This window comes from Hippocampus bargibanti, linkage group LG05 (assembly GCF_051943395.1).
Source record: "Hippocampus bargibanti isolate YZ-2025 linkage group LG05, ASM5194339v1, whole genome shotgun sequence".
Classification (NCBI taxonomy): domain Eukaryota; kingdom Metazoa; phylum Chordata; class Actinopteri; order Syngnathiformes; family Syngnathidae; genus Hippocampus; species Hippocampus bargibanti.
This window is the reverse complement of record NC_142738.1, coordinates 5,797,784-5,814,781: the sequence shown is the minus strand read 5'-3', so window position 1 is coordinate 5,814,781 and position 16,998 is coordinate 5,797,784. Positions and strand designations below refer to the sequence as shown.

At 40.6% G+C, this 16,998-nt stretch overlaps 1 protein-coding gene and 1 long non-coding RNA gene across 2 annotated transcripts in view; both read right to left on the bottom strand.

Moving 5' to 3' along the window:
* The window catches only part of hsd17b12a (hydroxysteroid (17-beta) dehydrogenase 12a), a 58,559-nt gene that overhangs the window by 13,039 nt on the left and 28,522 nt on the right, over nucleotides 1-16,998 (bottom strand). The window lies entirely within an intron of this gene.
* LOC148897626 (uncharacterized) lies at nucleotides 8,837-15,986 on the bottom strand. Its single transcript, XR_016114927.1, has 5 exons — nucleotides 15,918-15,986; nucleotides 15,257-15,325; nucleotides 15,052-15,084; nucleotides 9,360-11,997; nucleotides 8,837-9,263 (listed from the first exon to the last, which is right to left on the bottom strand). It is a non-coding gene; the product is annotated as an uncharacterized LOC148897626 (long non-coding RNA).

Sequence of the window (16,998 nt, the reverse complement as noted above, 5' to 3'; positions counted from 1 at the left end):
ACTACTATTTGATACTAGTTGACACAAATTCCCAGCAGACAGACCATTTCCAACGTAGCTTGGGCGCCATCGTGTGCATTTTCTGGGACGCTACATTGAAGTCCAGAAGCCTTAAAATGATCTAGAAGGACTTCGTTAATCATTTGCAAACATTTATGCTTTCCTCTTCAGAACTATTTGAATCATATTCATAACTGGAGGTGTAACAAGAAAGCATCTTCTCCGAATCTGAAGCCATTGTTTTGATTCTAGAACAAGGCAAGACGGCCTGGCGTGACGTCACGAACTGGGGGCGGGACTTTCTGAAAATCTATTCGCAGCTCATTTTGTTGCAGTTTTAGCACACTTTAACTCATTTTTATAGGTGTTTTGCATTTGACTAAAAATACCAGCCTGCATGTTTTGGGTATTTTAGATGCTATAAAACGTTTTTCTGATGTCAGTTAGGAAACAAAAAAAATGGTGTCGGTTGTCCTTTAAATGCAACTGTTGACACTGATATTAGCTTGTAATATTTTAACCTAACACTAGCTAGCTAACATCTATGAACCAACAACTGTATTCCATAACACAGACGCAGTTTCGATTAATCTGAAAAGTTTGGAGATGTGTTGCTGGGCAGAATTTGTGGGGAAAGGTTATTTACGGCCGAAAGATGTACAGACAGCGACAGTATGACTAAAACAAAAAAAACAAGTATAGCATAATTGATCACCCATCCCATTCAACATTCAATCAAATTATATCTATAATCAAATTTAAAAAACCAGAATTAAACTATTTACTTCAGACAATTGCTACAAATGAATTGCGACAGAGTCTCAACAGATGCAATAATATGTGAAAATCACAGTAAAGTTAAAGGTATGTGAATTTTGCCCAGAATGTAGGATTGCCATGGTCACTACATAGCTCGGCCCACTCGTGGTCGACATGCCGCAGTGTGTCAAAAACCACTAATATACAATCAAGTGACGCACTTGTCAAGTCTCAAGTTGATGATGATGATGATGATGATGGGGGGGAAAAAAAGAAAGAAAGCTAATAACCACGATTGTGCGCGCAACGCATCTATGATCAGTTGATGGTGGCATAGAGGACATTCTCTGGCAACAGGCGAGAGGAGAGGAGACGAGAGGGAAGGAGCGATGACAAACGAACGAGGAGGAAGAAGAAGAAGAGGGGCTGGCGGGATGTAGAGGGAACCTGGGGGCATCTAAAAATAGAAGAGCGTGTGAAGGAGAAATGGAATCGAGAGACGGAGGGAGGGAGGGAGAAAAAGGCGAGCGAGAGTAGCACAAAGTCAAAAAGTGAAAAAGGCAAGCAGAATTTATTTTTAAATCCGACTCTTTCGTTGTCACCCACCCCCCACCGACCACACCCTCCTCGATATTAAGAATGAAATACTCCGGCACAAAAGCCTCAATGGGAGCGGATCATACCAATGCACACCACAGAGGGGGGAGGAAGAATCAAATGGTTGATGAGGGTAACCAAGCAATCTGATGTGTTAATCCTCCCTAAAGGACATTTTTGTTGATTTTCGGACATTATGAACCAAACCAGTGATGAAATTGTAATAAATATGGAAAAAAATAACCTGTCATTGAAAGAATTGAACCTAAAGCAGCCTCTGTGTTCATCATTCCTTTCTTCGCTTTAATCAGTCACAACGAAGAAGCGCTCAGTTTCAATCATTTTAGAGAGTACATCACCCCCACTCATGTGGTATTCCTTAAATGTTGTTACGTCTGTGTAAGCTCTCAGTGGTACAGGAGTGGTCCATCGATGAAAAGGTTTCTTCAGCCGTCATCTGTACTTCCTTGAAGGTGTCGGACGTTTCGCTTCTTATCCAAAAGGCTTTGTCAGCTAACTAAAATCTTTTGCTGGTAGTTTCGGCCCAATATATATATATATATATATATATATATATATATATATATATATATATATATATATATATATATATATATATATATATATATATATATATACATACATACATACATACATACATACATACATACATACATACATACATACATACATACATACATACATACATACATATATATATATATATATATATATATACACATACATATATACATATACACATATATATACATATATACATATATATACACATACATATACATATACATATACACATACATATACATATACACATATATACATATACACATATATATATACATACATATATATATACATAGGTTTGATTCACACATACATACATACATACATACATACATCCCTACTGAAAAAAAGAAGCTATTTTCATAAAACAGCAAAATCCTTCACTAAATCGCCATGGTGCGGTGGGGTTCAATTTGGATCGTTCGTAAAACAGACTTCTTAGGCAACATATGGTTAGTTATGCTGATGTGGTGATACCAGAGCAAATGGGGCAATCAGGCCAGTCGTAGACCTCATACTTAGGCAGCACAATAGAAGTAAAAAGTCAATACAATAGAAGTGATCAGTGTAGCTGCAGGGAGTAGTTCTCTGCTCCCCGTAACCTGAGAGCAGGGACCTATCATAGCAGAGTCTGGCACTGCCACATCTGGACATTAGGGATATATATCGGGCCGAAACTACCAGCAAAATTCGCTGACGAAGCCTCTTGGCCTTCAAAGAAGTACAGATGACGGCTGAAGAAACCTTTTCATCGATGGTTAAATGTTGTTACTTTATTTTGTTTAATCAAATGGATCATTCAGTCATAGCGAGCTAGATTGCTATATTGGATAATATTTGGCTAGCTATTTTGTGGAATATCTAGAAAGCTAACTAGCTAGCTATTTTGTTTTTGACCGAATGATGAAAAAAAGTATCTAGCTAGCTAGCCAGATATTTTTTTTTATCCCCAATAAATTTCAGACAATTATTCGATTCAGAATTGAACAAAAACAAAATACAATAAGATATTTTTAATCACAAAAAACGTATGTACATTGATACCTCATCTTACGGATGCTTGAGCTCACGAACTTTTCGCCTCACGAACATTAAATTCGCGAGCATATAGTCTTGGCTGACGAACTAGTTTTCGACGGAGAAACCAAACCACACGGCGCCACGGTAGCTGGTGGACTAGTTTTCGTCACCCTACTTTCTTTGAGTGCAGACGTTGTTTGTTATCGAGGATACTTTTGCTATTATGGGACCGAAAAAGACCCCACCACAGGCTAGTGTTGAGCCGAAGAGGACACAAAACACGAACGAGGTGAGCGTTTGTGTGACTTAGCCTCCCAGTACTAGTACGCTAAGTCAAACACTGCTACCATCATGAAGAACAAGGAAGCTATTAAAGGTGTGTATGTGTGTGTGTGTGTGTGTGTGTGTTGTCTAAGCAACGGTCTCGGGCAATAGAATAGGTTGAAAAACTAGCAGCTAGCAGGGGACAGTGTGAGTGAGAGTATTATCGCTGAGAACGCACGGCAACTTCACTCAGATATCATCAAGAAGCAACTACATCAACAACCATCACAAAGGTAAATAAAGCGACTTTATTATACAGTAGTTTTTTTTCTTTTATTAAAATACAATAGCACATTTATTATGCATAAAATAAAATATATTTTAAGGCTTATTTAGTAGAAAAGTATGTTTTATGGGAACCTGGGAACGAATTATTCTCATTTTACTGATTTCTTATGGGAAATTTGGATTGGAAAGTTCAACTTTCACACACTTTCTGGGAACCAATTCAGTTCGTAAACTGAGGTTCACCGTATTTGAAAATTATGCAAAGGGACTCCTCTCATCTCACTGATCAACAACCACGTCGTCCAATTTGACTTTGCCGCTCAATTGTCTGACAGTCCCGCAAGTCCCATTGTTACTTAAAGGACAACCAATACCATTTTTTTGTTTCCTAACTGACATCAGAAAAACGTTTTATAGCGTCTAAAATACCCAAAACACACAGGCTGTATTTTTAGTCAAATGCAAAACACCAATAAAAATAAACTTAAAACATCCCAAAACTACTTCAAAATGACCTCAGAAAGTTTCAGTTTCAGGTCCCGCCCCCTTGTTCGTGACGTCACGCCAGGACGTCTTGCCTTGCTCGAGAAACAAAACAATGGCTTCAAATTAGAAGAAGATGCTTTCTTGTTACTCATCCAGTTATGAATATGATTCAAATAGTTCTGAAGAGGAAAGCATAAATGTTTGCAATCGATTAAAGAAGTCCTTCCGTCTTATTTTGAGGCATCTGGACTCCAATGTAGCGCCCATAAAATGCACAAGATGGCGCACAAGCTCCGTTGGAAACGGGCTGATTTGTCTGCTGGGAATTTGTGTCAACTAGTATCAAATAGTAGTCTTGGTGCAACACACAACGATTCACCATCGTGTTATTTCTGTGTTTTTCTTCTAATTTCGACATCAACACGAAGTTTTCAGACCAAACACAGTACCCAAAATGCATTGTGTGTCGCTTTATGGGTCAGGGCCGTTCCAGACGTGACGTCACGTCAGGAATCGTCACCAACTCGAAAACAAGACTTCCTGAATATTCAGTGCGAGTCTTAAAACGTAAAATAGAGCTATATGCGGTGGAATATTTGTAAAATATGTAATATAAGTCATTTGAAGTGATTTTACAAATTATGGACACAACTTGTCCGAAGGCGTCGGTTGTCCTTTAAAACAATTCCTCATAAAATGATAAAAAAAATGTACTTGCACCATTCATACAACGTATATGAATCAATAAACTATTTCTTCGAGGGTGCTAGTGGCATTCCAGGGGGAGCTATCGCACACTTAAGCAAACCCTCCACCACTTTGTGCTCCTCCTCTTCTCCTTCGTTCATCTCCATATCCTCGTGCTGTACTTATGAATGACAACACTCCTCCCACCCATTATATAATAGCCCCATTCTCTCAGTAACGGTTGCATGTGTGCGTGCGTTGGCTCTCTTGTGTGTGTGTGTGTGTGTGTGTGTGTGTGTGTGTGTACGCGCTCTGCTACACTGATTAGAGAATGAGACCAAAATCTATCATGCAGACATTTTTTTATTGTTCTCATACCAAAAAAATATATATGAAAGGTGCTTGAAAGCATTGTCATTTATCCTTCCTTCCACACACTTTTGGTGAGCAGTAAGAGGGATGTGCCCACACAATCGTCTGAAATCGAATCTAAGACGACGACCCAGTGGTTTTTATTCGTCGATACAGGGGCGGGATTGTAGTTGGTAACGGTGTACTGTGTGATAACTACGGACTTCAACGCATAGAACAACCGAATGATTGGAAAGTGCTTTAAAGGACAACCGACGTCTCCGGATAAATTGTGTCCATAATTTCTAAAATGGCTTCAAATGACTTCTACTGAGCGTATTTTACAAAGATTCGACCGCATATAGCTATATTTTACGTTTTAAGACTCCCGCAGAATATTCAGGAAGTCTTGTTTTTGAGTTGGTGACGAGTCTGCATGTGACGTCACTAAAGGACCGCCCCTGACCGTAAAAAAGACACATTGTAGCGGTCCTTCCATCACGTCAATGTATTTTGCTGGACTTGTTCGGTCTGGGGACCTCGTGTTGCACCCAAAAGCCGCCAGAAGGCCAGAAGAGGGCGTCCAAGAGCCATATAAGGAATTCATCAGTAAACGGAGGTGGCCACAGGAGGTCGCCATTTTGTGCCTCTTTTTTTTGGGTGAGACAGTTCCCCCCCAATGTTGCCTCAAAATGGCACAAAATAAATTATTTAAATCGATTGTAAACATGTATGCTTTCCTCTTCAGAACTATTTGAACCATATTCATAACTGGATGTGTAACAAGAAAGCATATACCCACATTGAACGAACATTTCTGACCAGATCTTATTTTAACTTGGCAGCCGAGGTCTCCCATCCTCACTCCATTGCTCTCAAGCACCAAGATCAGCCTGAGGGGGGCGCTTTTGCACCGTGAACAACACCTCGGCGCTGCACTTTACGTCCAGAGATATTGACATCCCCCAGCCTTTTGTTGCCCCCCCCCCCCCCCCTCATCCTCCCTCCCTGGGCTGAGGAGCGGCCCGCTGCCTGCTCGCTACGACGTGCCTCTAAAAAAAGCAGCAGGAGGAGTAAAAATAGCAACGACTGCCTCGTCTGGGAGCTAAACCCCCACCTACCACCACCCCCAAAAACCCCCCTCCCGTTCTATCCATCGCCTCCCGCCTTGCATGCTTGCCTGCCGCATGCACCTGAATACCAAACAAGATCACCAGCGTCACCGTCAGCATCATCGCCACGACAACCGAGGCTGCAGCATTCACGCTACATGCTGGGAAACACACACACACACAAACACACGCACACTTTGAATCATGATAGAGAAGGAGAAAAATGCATCTAAAAATAGCATCTGGTTGTCTGTTACTATAGAGTAGCAACACATTTTGCGGCACTATTGAAAAAGGTTTGACCTTTTTTACGTAGCGATGTAAAATATCCTGTGACTGTAAAGTGTCCTTGAGAGTTTTGAAAGGTGATTATAAATGAAATTTATTATTATTATTAATATTATTATTACAACCCCCCGCAACTCCCCATATATGGAACTCTCATTGAACCCCATACACTTAAAACATACATTCAAACTCTATTAGCGACTGTATTCTGTGATTGTAAAGTGACATTGAGAGTTTTGAAAGGTGCTTATAAATGAAATGTATTATTTTTATTATGACTGTATCTATTAGCTAACTAGCTTTGTATCTATTTGCGTTACTTCCGGGTTGAGTGAACGCTGGCGCGTGTGGCTGCCGCTACTCACCCACAGAAAACCTCATCCTGTGATTGTAAAGTGACCTTGAGTTTTAAAAGGTGCTTAGAAATGAAATGTATTATTATAAACTTATCAGAACACCAACACACATAAAACAATTGCATACATCAAATATCAAAGGCCTTTAAGAGGCGGGACCCAATGGGATGTTTAACTCATTCACTGCCATTCCCGAATTTATTCAGGAATTAAAAAGCATGACGCGGAGCGCCATTCCTGAATTTGTTCCAGTTTGGGTTTTTTCATGCGGGGATGCCAATAAAGTGCTGGTCAGACCTCTGGCAATGTTTTTTCACTCCCACTTATAGAGGGCAGCATTTGCCTTTTGTACATTTTAGCGCTTTGTTACAGCTTCAGCTGTTGTTAAAGCACGATATAAACCAATATTGTATTGTATTTTGAACAGTCGTCCCCAGTTCAAGCTCAGATAACTCCAGTCACATACAATTTAGGAATTAACTCTTTTTACTTATAAAAAAAGAGAGTATAAGGTTTCTTACGCTGAATTGAATGTTTATGTCGTCCTAAAACTCAATATTCTGTGGGTCCTGCAATTTGAGTGACAATGACAAAAACCCTGGCGCTGGGGTGGCAACCATTTTGCACATGTCTGGCAGTGAATGAGTTAAGTTATGCTGTTTTCCCTGCATGCATGAAATGAATATGATGAAAATGTTGCCTTTATATCATAGGGGTTACTTGAAATGCAATTCTATAAAAAATTAAAACATTTTATAAGTGGCATAAATGCCCAAGTGTAAGGATTCAGTTTGTCCCACACAGCCAAAGGGACAGTGAATGCAACATGTGAGATACAATGGCAATAGGGACAAAGTAGCTGTGCCTTTTTCTTTATTATTTCTATTGCATTCTATTTGCATTGCATTTCTATTGCATCCCGTGTTCAAATTTGTCCAAGAAAAAAAAAAGTTTGACATAATGTTTCCATCGCGGCCTTTAAGGACACAGTCGTAAAAAAAAAAATGCGGCCGGCAAATCCTCAATTAAGATTCTCAGTGAGGAGAGACTGCGGTCCTCGTATGCCCTGCTCCTGTTATGTAATCTGTCGCACCCCAAACTCGCCTATCAACGAAGCGGAGGCCTCCTACGTTATACTGAGGGAGGAGGGGAGGTATGCAGCACAAGATGGAAACGTGTATACACACACACACACACACACACACACACACACACACACACACACACACACACACACACACACACACACACACATTCCTGTTTGAACGACTTTGTGAGGTCCGGGTAACTCCACATCAGGAGTGAGGACCACCCTTTCTGATAAGTTTAGAGAAGAACCAGTGTTATATTTGAACACTAGATGTCCCCCTAACTGCATTTCCCACTTCAACTTGTTTAAAAAACAAAGCAATAAGAAGTGGACTTGAGAGTGGAATCACTAGACAAGTGAGGTCCGAATGGGTAAATCCCGGGACCTCACTCATATAGTGAATTATGTTCGAAACATCGTTTTATTTATTTAATTTTTTTGTTTGGTTGATTCAGTTCAGTTTTCAAACCACTTTTTGTGTCAACTTTTACCTCTCATTATCACCTACAATTACACGGCAGACATTTTGTATTTTAATTGTGTGTATATATATACAGTAACGTCTCGTTATATCGATATTCAAGGGAGTCCGAAAAAATATCGATATAACCGGGACTATCGATATATCCGACCCTGTTTGCATGTAATTTTCTCCGTGCGTGCATAGAAATAGTATCGATATATATATATATATAGAGAGAGAGAGAGAGAGAGAGAGAGAGAGAGAGAGAGAGAGAGAGAGAGAGAGAGAGAGAGAGAGAGAGAGAGAGAGAGAGAGAGAGAGAGAGAGAGAGAGACTGTTTAATGAATAACTTGATAGTTTTAACTTAAAATAAATGGAATTCCTTATTTATATGTTCATATCAATCGGAAGCTGGTCTGGTCGATTGCTGTATCATAACTACTTTGGTAAAGTGACTCATGCTTTTGCTCAATGAATTTCCATAACCAAATCAAATAAACTAAAACTTTATTTTAACATGATGTCAACATGAAATCTGTCCTGAAGCAAAACATTTTTAACAACAGTAAAAGGGAATATAATACAAAATTAAATACTCTTGTAAGAAACTAGAACATGTACTAAAGTGCATATTTGTGAAGAAAAAGGCATGCACATCAAAACAAATTTGTTGTATCATTAAAACTGAAGAACCCGAGAAGTGGATCTTCTTTTGAGTGTCACAATTTTGTTGTGGACAAAGTTCTTTATGTCTTTCCAGGATCTTTGAGCCAAAGTCTGCGGCTCTTTCTTAATGCAGTCAGTACACTGTTCTTTCCCAGGCACTTGATGCCCTTTTATCAGTCTCTTCATGTGTTTTTCCACAGCAGCCTTTTCTTCTTCACTCCACGGTCTCCTCAAATTTACTCTGGGAGACCCTAAATATGATGACAATTGCAATTTAATGATACTCACAAAGACCACTTGTGGCAGCATTACAGTGTGGATTATATACATAAAATAAATAGACTTACCTTTCTTTTTCTCTGACTTTGATTTTTCATGCTCTTTGGAAGCAATTTTTTTTCTTGGACTCAAATCTACAAAGAAAGGAGACATTGCTAATTTGACACTCATGGGCAAATACGGTGCATGCATTTTAACTTGTTAAATTATGGAGAAAAAAAAAATATTTCTGGATCCAAAATTAAAAGTTAGTGCGAACCAATACCTCAAGGTAAGACTAATAGCCAAAAAAAGCTTCCAGTTTACCATCTGAGTCAGAAGTTCTATTCCGTTTGCCATGACAGCGCTTTGCTCGTTTTTTTTGTCACGTCACCTTAAAGTAAAACAAGCAAAATGACACCTTGCACTTGTTATGGTGGGACAGGGAGCCATTTCAAAAGGAATCATTTGGAATTCTACAGGGATGCATCTGGGAAATTAAAAAAAGTGGCCCCCTTGTGTCTGAAAAGGGGTCAAAATCTAAAATTGATAGGGCCTGATTTAACTAGATTGCCAAAGTATACAAAACCATTTGAAATAAACCAAAGACATTTTCAATTTTCGGTTTACGAACGTTACATTTTTGAAACTTTTACCTTGGCATACGAACAGTCATATGCCAGTCTCAAAATGATTTTTTTTTTAAATATGATGACATTTCAGTGAATGCTTACCAGAAAAAGATAATTTAATGGTGTCAAGATTCTTTCCACTAAGTGTTCCAGTGCCTTGCTCCATTGCAAAAAGCAGCTTGCTGATTTTTGCAATTTGAAAAGTTTTATCAGTCTGTCTATAAAAATCTCGGTGCACTCTGATGTCGTGTCCCATGAACCTTGCGACTTGTTCCAATTCCTGTTCACTAAGCTCCAACAGCTGACACAGTGTCGCAACCTGTTTCCTCAGTTTGGTAGACCTTAGGAAATGAGGGTTTTCTGCGTTGCTTTCTTTCGCAAATTTGCTCAGACAGTCACATCCCCGGATATTTGTCATTGCACCTGGTCTTGCAAAAAGATAAGGATTCTCAGCAGGTATCCCTGCATCTTGTCGCCTTTGAATTAAAACGTTGATGGACTCCTACATTCTTTCTGTAAAAAACACTGGGACCTTTCTGCCCCTTTTGCCCCGGACTTCAATGCGAGTTAAGAGCTTGCTTAACTCTTTTTCCAATGGTGAAAGTGTTTCAAAAATGTCCTGATTGACTGGATTTGTGCTGGCATTTTGGTGGTCTCGAAAGTCAAACGTGATGCTTCCCCTTCACGCCGCTTGTTAAAAACAATCATTTGTGCCAGAACAGATTCATTCAATTTACGAAAAGCACCTAAACTCATCCCTTGGGTCAATTCGGCCTTTGCCTCCTCTTCAACCACTCTAAGGTGGTCCCTGAGTGTGATGACATCCTTGGTAAGAGGAATATCATCTTGTTTATTCCATCTTTTTTCATCTATTGTTTGATGAGCACTGACTGATACATGGTTTTTCCAGTTTTTTTTCGAGGAGTTCCAGAAATTTTTTTGCCTTTCTCTCTGCCAGGTCCTCCATCAGAGTCTGTCCAATAAGGACTTCCACTGCTCCTTTCAAACAAAATCCTAATTTAAGAGCTGTGGAGGATTTCCCATATTCATTTTCCCCTGGACTGAACGCAGTGAGTTTCTTTGCGACATTTATAACAGTGTTAAACTTTAAAGGCGTACACAAATCCTGCAGACCCGCGATGGTCTTATCCATTTTTTTAGCAATAAGCATGAACCGTCCCAATTCCCTCATTCGTTGCGCAATGTACTGGTGCTTGGACTTGACACGGCCATGTTTGGAATACAGTGATTCGCCATACTTGCAAATTAGGAAATCCTTTCGTATGTGAAACGATACAGGATCTTGTCTCATGTTATTGATAATTGTTTCACATCCCTCTGATGATGCGGCTGTTGGGAGGAGACTGGCAGCAATATTTTGGACCCTCTTTCCTTTCCTTCGCTTGTCGTCTTTGCATAGCTCTCTTGCTCTACAAATTGAATGATGTTTCCACAGACATTTTTTAAAAACAACCCATAACATGATGGGCAGGGCAAATAATCATCGGTGGAGGCGGCATCGGTTGGCTGCTTCCATGTGACAAGTTCCCCTTGTCCATCTTTTAGAACCGTGCTGTTATGTTTGAAGTCTCCCTTGTTCCGAAGCTGTTCCAATAGGGACTTTCTTTTTTTGGATCCTGATGGAAAGCTGAACGTGAAAGCAACTTCTTTAAATTCCATATGTTTCCTTTCTAAATGTCTTGCCATCTTCAAATTTGATTGGCCACAGTAGAAACAATAATGCCTTTTGTCCCAAACGCGTTTGCCTTCTTTTCTTGAACACGTTTTTATGGTTACAGATGGATCTTCTTTGCTCATCTTTTGTTTTTTTGTTTTTTCGTTGAACATAGGTTAATGGGTTACTTTGTTTTCTAATTGCAGACGCGACTCTACGCTGGTCTGCTCCATATGTCTGTTGACTTGTAGAGTCTTCATTGTATGTGTCATGACAGGGCATATTTTTTACCTTTGGAAGGGATATCTCTTCATCAACACTCGAATCAGTGGATGATGTATAGGTAGGTTTGTATTCCACATCTGATCCAGAATGACTGTCCAAGTCAGAAAAATCGCTCTCTTCAGTGGGATTGTCCATCTGTTATAAATATAAAAAAGTAAAAAGATCCGAAAATACCATTGCAAATAATACTACTAAGTAGTACTGATTTATGTTTATATGATGAGATAGGTCATAATGAGGACTGCCTGTGGGATAAAATATTAATCGTATATATTAACAAGTCCTCCATGGTAGTTAGTTGCCACTACACATTTAGCGAATTAGCTGCGTCACAATAAGAGACTGATTTCCAAGTATTCTGCAAACAAATAACAATGATGGCTGGTATGGATTGCGGAGGAAACAATTTTCCATGTGAGCTGTACTCAGGGCAATATTTTCATAGATTTATTAATCGGCAATTTCTGTATATAATTACAATATTTATTTTAACTCTTTCAGCGTATTATGTCTTGTTTTTAATTAAAGCGTATGTTCATTTCTGTCTGGCCAATAGAGTGCCACAACTGCAATTTATCATTAAAAAGATGCCAGAAAAGAACGAAAAGCTAAACAAACATATACTGTAGACTACACAGACTACACAGACTACAAGCCCTCTCCACAGACCTGTGAGAACTCCACCACTCTGCTGAATCAGCTGAACGACTTCTTCGCCCGCTTCGAGGCAGACAACAGCACTCCAGCACAGAAGACCGCACCACCTCCCGGCGAACAGGTGCTGACACTGTCCCAGGACAGCGTGAGGCGATCCCTCAGAGGGACCAACCCACGAAAAACCCCGGGTCCCGACGGCATTCCTGGCCGTGTTCTGAGAGACTGCGCTGTGGAGCTCACAGATGTCTTCACGGACATCTTCAACACATCTCTGAGCCAGGCTGTTGTGCCCACTTCCCTCAAAGCCACCACCATTATCCCGGTCCCTAAGAAGTCGTCCCCCACCTGCCACAATGACTACCGCCCGGTCGCACTCACTCCCATCCTCATGAAGTGCTTCGAGCGGCTAGTTATGAACCACATCAAGGCTGCCCTCCCCCCCAGCCATGACCCCTTCCAGTTTGCATATCGGCCCAACCGCTCGACCGATGATGCCATCTCCACTGCTCTCCACACAGCGCTCACCCAACTGGAGACCAGAAACTCCTACGTCAGAATGCTGTTCACCGACTTCAGCTCAGCATTCAACACAATCATCCCCCAATAGCTCACCGATAAACTGAGCAAACTGGGGATCAGCACCTCCCTGTGCAACTGGCTGCTGGACTTCCTGACGGGGAGACCACAGGCAGTCAGAGTTGGCGACAACACTTCCAGCACCATCACGCTGAACACAGGGCCCCCCAGGGGTGTGTGCTGAGCCCCCTCCTCTTCACTCTGCTCACGCACGACTGCTCACCATCATCACCCAGCTCCAACCTCTTCATAAAGTTTGTGGATGACACGACTGTGGTGGGGCTCATCAACAACGACGAGGAGACAGCCTACAGGGACGAGGTCAGCCGCCTGGCCACGTGGTGCAAGGACAACAATCTCCGTCTGAATGTGGAGAAGACGAAGGAGATTGTTGTGGACTTCAGGAGAGTGCGCCCCCAGCATGCTCCACTAACCATAGACGGTGCTGCAGTGGAGAGAGTGAGCAGCACCAAGTTCCTGGGAGTGCACATATCCGAAGACCTGTCCTGGAGCCACAACACGGCATCAATCACCAAGAGATCCCACCAGCGCATGTACTTCCTCCGCAAGCTTAAAAGGGTTGGAGCCCCGACCCCCATCATGACCTCCTTCTACCGCGGTACCATCGAGAGCATCCTGACCAGCTGTATCACCGTGTGGTACGGCGCCTGCACCATGTCCTGCCGTAAGACTCTGCAGCGCATCGTGAGGACAGCTGAGAAGATCATCGGTGTCTCTCTCCCCCCCCTTCAGGACATCTACAACACCCGCCTCACCCGCAGAGCCATCAGGATCGCTGGCGATCCCACACACCCCTCCCACAGCCTCTTCAGCCTGCTGCCATCGGGTAGGAGACTGCAGAGTCTCCGAGCCAAGACGAGCAGGCTCAAGGACAGTTTCTGCCACCAGGCAGTCCGGAGACTCAACTCCCTCCCAGCCCTGCCCAGCCTGCCCCTTCCCACTGCCACACTCACCGAACTCTGACTACACGCTACATGCTGTACGATCATCCTGAACTCTATTTTTTGTTATTTCTCATTAGACAAGACCTCACTTCAACCCTTTCTAGTTGTTTGTTTTTGCAATTACGACATTACGTCACTTTATGTACGTCACTTCCTCACTTTACATATGTCACTACCTCACTTTACATACGTCACTGCCTCACTTTCTAGACGACACTACCTCACTTTACATAAGGAAATTATAAGTATTGTCTGTTGTCAATTGTATGTCTTTTAGCCACGTTATAAGTGCCTTGCATGTCTTGCACGCTGGGTCCGAGAGGACATTAATTTCATTTGTGCTGTATGTCATGCATATTAGCACGTTTGACAATAAAGCTGACTTTGACTTTGACAATATGCATCTCACCTAATATAAGTTTTTTCAGCCTAAATGCAGAGCTTTTGTTGATCCATATAACCTTTGTGTTGATAAGGGGTCGCAATATAGTAATTTGTCCAAAGTACTTTGTGTTCTGGAAATTGATTTGTATTTTACGTTGTGTTTTTGCAACGTTACATTACATAGATGGTAAGACACTGTCTTTGGCTGTAACCACAGGCGCATATAGCCATGGAAGAAAATTTGACACCACCATGTTTTCTTTATGTTCATTTTCATTTTCATGTCTGGTGCTACAAAAAGTGTATTAAGTGAATCACTGAAATAAAAGATAGCATGGAATACTCAAATACACCATTTTTCACAGTAAAACGTCATAGCTATTGTTAAGAATGTATGGAGTGATTTTTGTTATTAGCAAAACTTTGAAATTCATCCAATAGTGCATGTGTTCAAGTATTTTGAATTGTTTTTGTTGTCGTTAATATTTTGGTCCAAGAAAACATTCCTTTACTGTATTAAGCATTTACAACAAGTAAAAAAACTTAGATACACAGTAGATACACATTAAATGGAAGTGTGCAACAAAATAGTAATACTGAAATGTACCTGAATTGCTGTGTTGACATCATCTTGCTGGGCCTAATGCAATAAAAGTAAATAGATTAATATTCAGGTGCTAAAGAAAAACAATGTCAGTTAACGGAACACAAACAAAATAAGAATGATGGTCACGTTCAAATTGATAGTGCATTTAATTTACACTAAACTATCAATTCCAATAAAAAGTGTGCGAAATTGTCCTGAAACATACCTGGGTAGTCATTTTCTTGATGTTATTCTCCAGGTCCTTATCCAAAATAATATAAGATATTTTGATAACCTAAAAAAATTCAGGTGGTGGGATTAAAAAAAGTCATCAGTACAGCTCAAATGGGTTATCATTTGAATTCAACGTGAATCATGTGATCTAACAAATAACGCTCCTTCACGTGGTATTTAAAAAAAACTCATAATACAAAGAAATCCTCTACACGTGACCAGGGGTGGTCAAAGTAAATAAATCAAATGTCATTTGGTATCACCGTAGCTGTGCTTTTGTTTTTATTGTGTGCCATTTGTTTTTTATCGTGCTTCCAAATTTGGCTGTGCGTTTTTTTCGCTTGTGCTACATTTATGTGTGACGTTTAAATTACGTTCTATTGGCTGGCCCGACGCGACAACGATTGGGACCAAATGGGCACTTCTGAAATACTGACCGGACTTAAGTTTCGATTTACGTTGCTACGTGCTTCTCACTCAATACGTATTACACTATTACTACATCAGTTACATCAGCTTCATTTTATTCTCTGCTCAATTAACATGACGACGCTTTCACTGTCATTCTGATAAAACACGAAAGTTCGAATCCTGTAGTAATTTCTTAGAATGACACATTTGTAAGAAAAATATTCAAAACTTGAATTCCTTACCTGATTTAATTCCGAAATCTTATTCGCTCACTGTTCACTTTTCCTTTGGGCTGATGGGCTGGTTGTGCGCTCGCAGTTTATTAAATTGATGAACACGCACTGTCAGTGTCCTGGGCGAGGGGGGAGGGCTGCAAAACTTTGTTCATGCGCAGTGCGCATGGCGTCCTGGAGCCTGAGCGCTCTTAATTGCTTGATCAAAGTGTGGGCGCCATCCTGCAGAAAGTCTCAGAGCAACTAATACGTGGGGGAGGGGTATGCAGAGTCACTCTGTCTAACAGTGAAGGTTTACTCAACTCAACTCAACTTTGATTGAGGTCTATTGTATTTCAAGGCTAAGAATGATACATTTTGAGCAAGATTGTGTTTTAATTAAACTGTATGAACTCCAATCACACATACCTCTAACATAAATACAGCAAATAAAACTATATGTATTAAACTAACACGAAAAAGAATAATTATTCTTAGAGAAGCATAATTATCAAACGCTGATATGGGGGTGTTATGAAACACAATTATTTACTTATTTAATGCCATTCATAAGATATACATAGTAGTTAGTTTCATAGTTTCAATGTCCAAGGCAAAATAAAACAATAGACTTTTTTTGTATGTGCAGTTTTATGGCGGATGGGAATTGCAGACAGTCACACAGTTGAACCGAAGGTTTTACAGTGTGAAAATAGGCCTCACATTCATGACCAATGGTAAAAATAATTATCAAAATTGACACAGCTTTTCTTAAAGCATTTTGACCCATCCACTGCAATGTGAGCAAGCAGCTGTTCATATCCCAAAAATCATGTCTATTTGATGAACAGTACTTTGTTTTAACTGCCAGAGAGCCAGATGTATAGAGAGCAGGAACATTCTCTGATTTGACGTGTCACCATCCTCATGTCATTTCTCCACTGCGAGACGAATAAAGGTACATTCAATCCAATCCAATGTTATCTCTTCGACCAACACACCAAAACAAGCTTCACAAGATGTACAGCAAAATAAGTTACATTGCAGAGTTTGAATAAGTTTCGTAATGCATCCAACGACAAGGATGACAGAGGACAGTTCTACTGCTGTC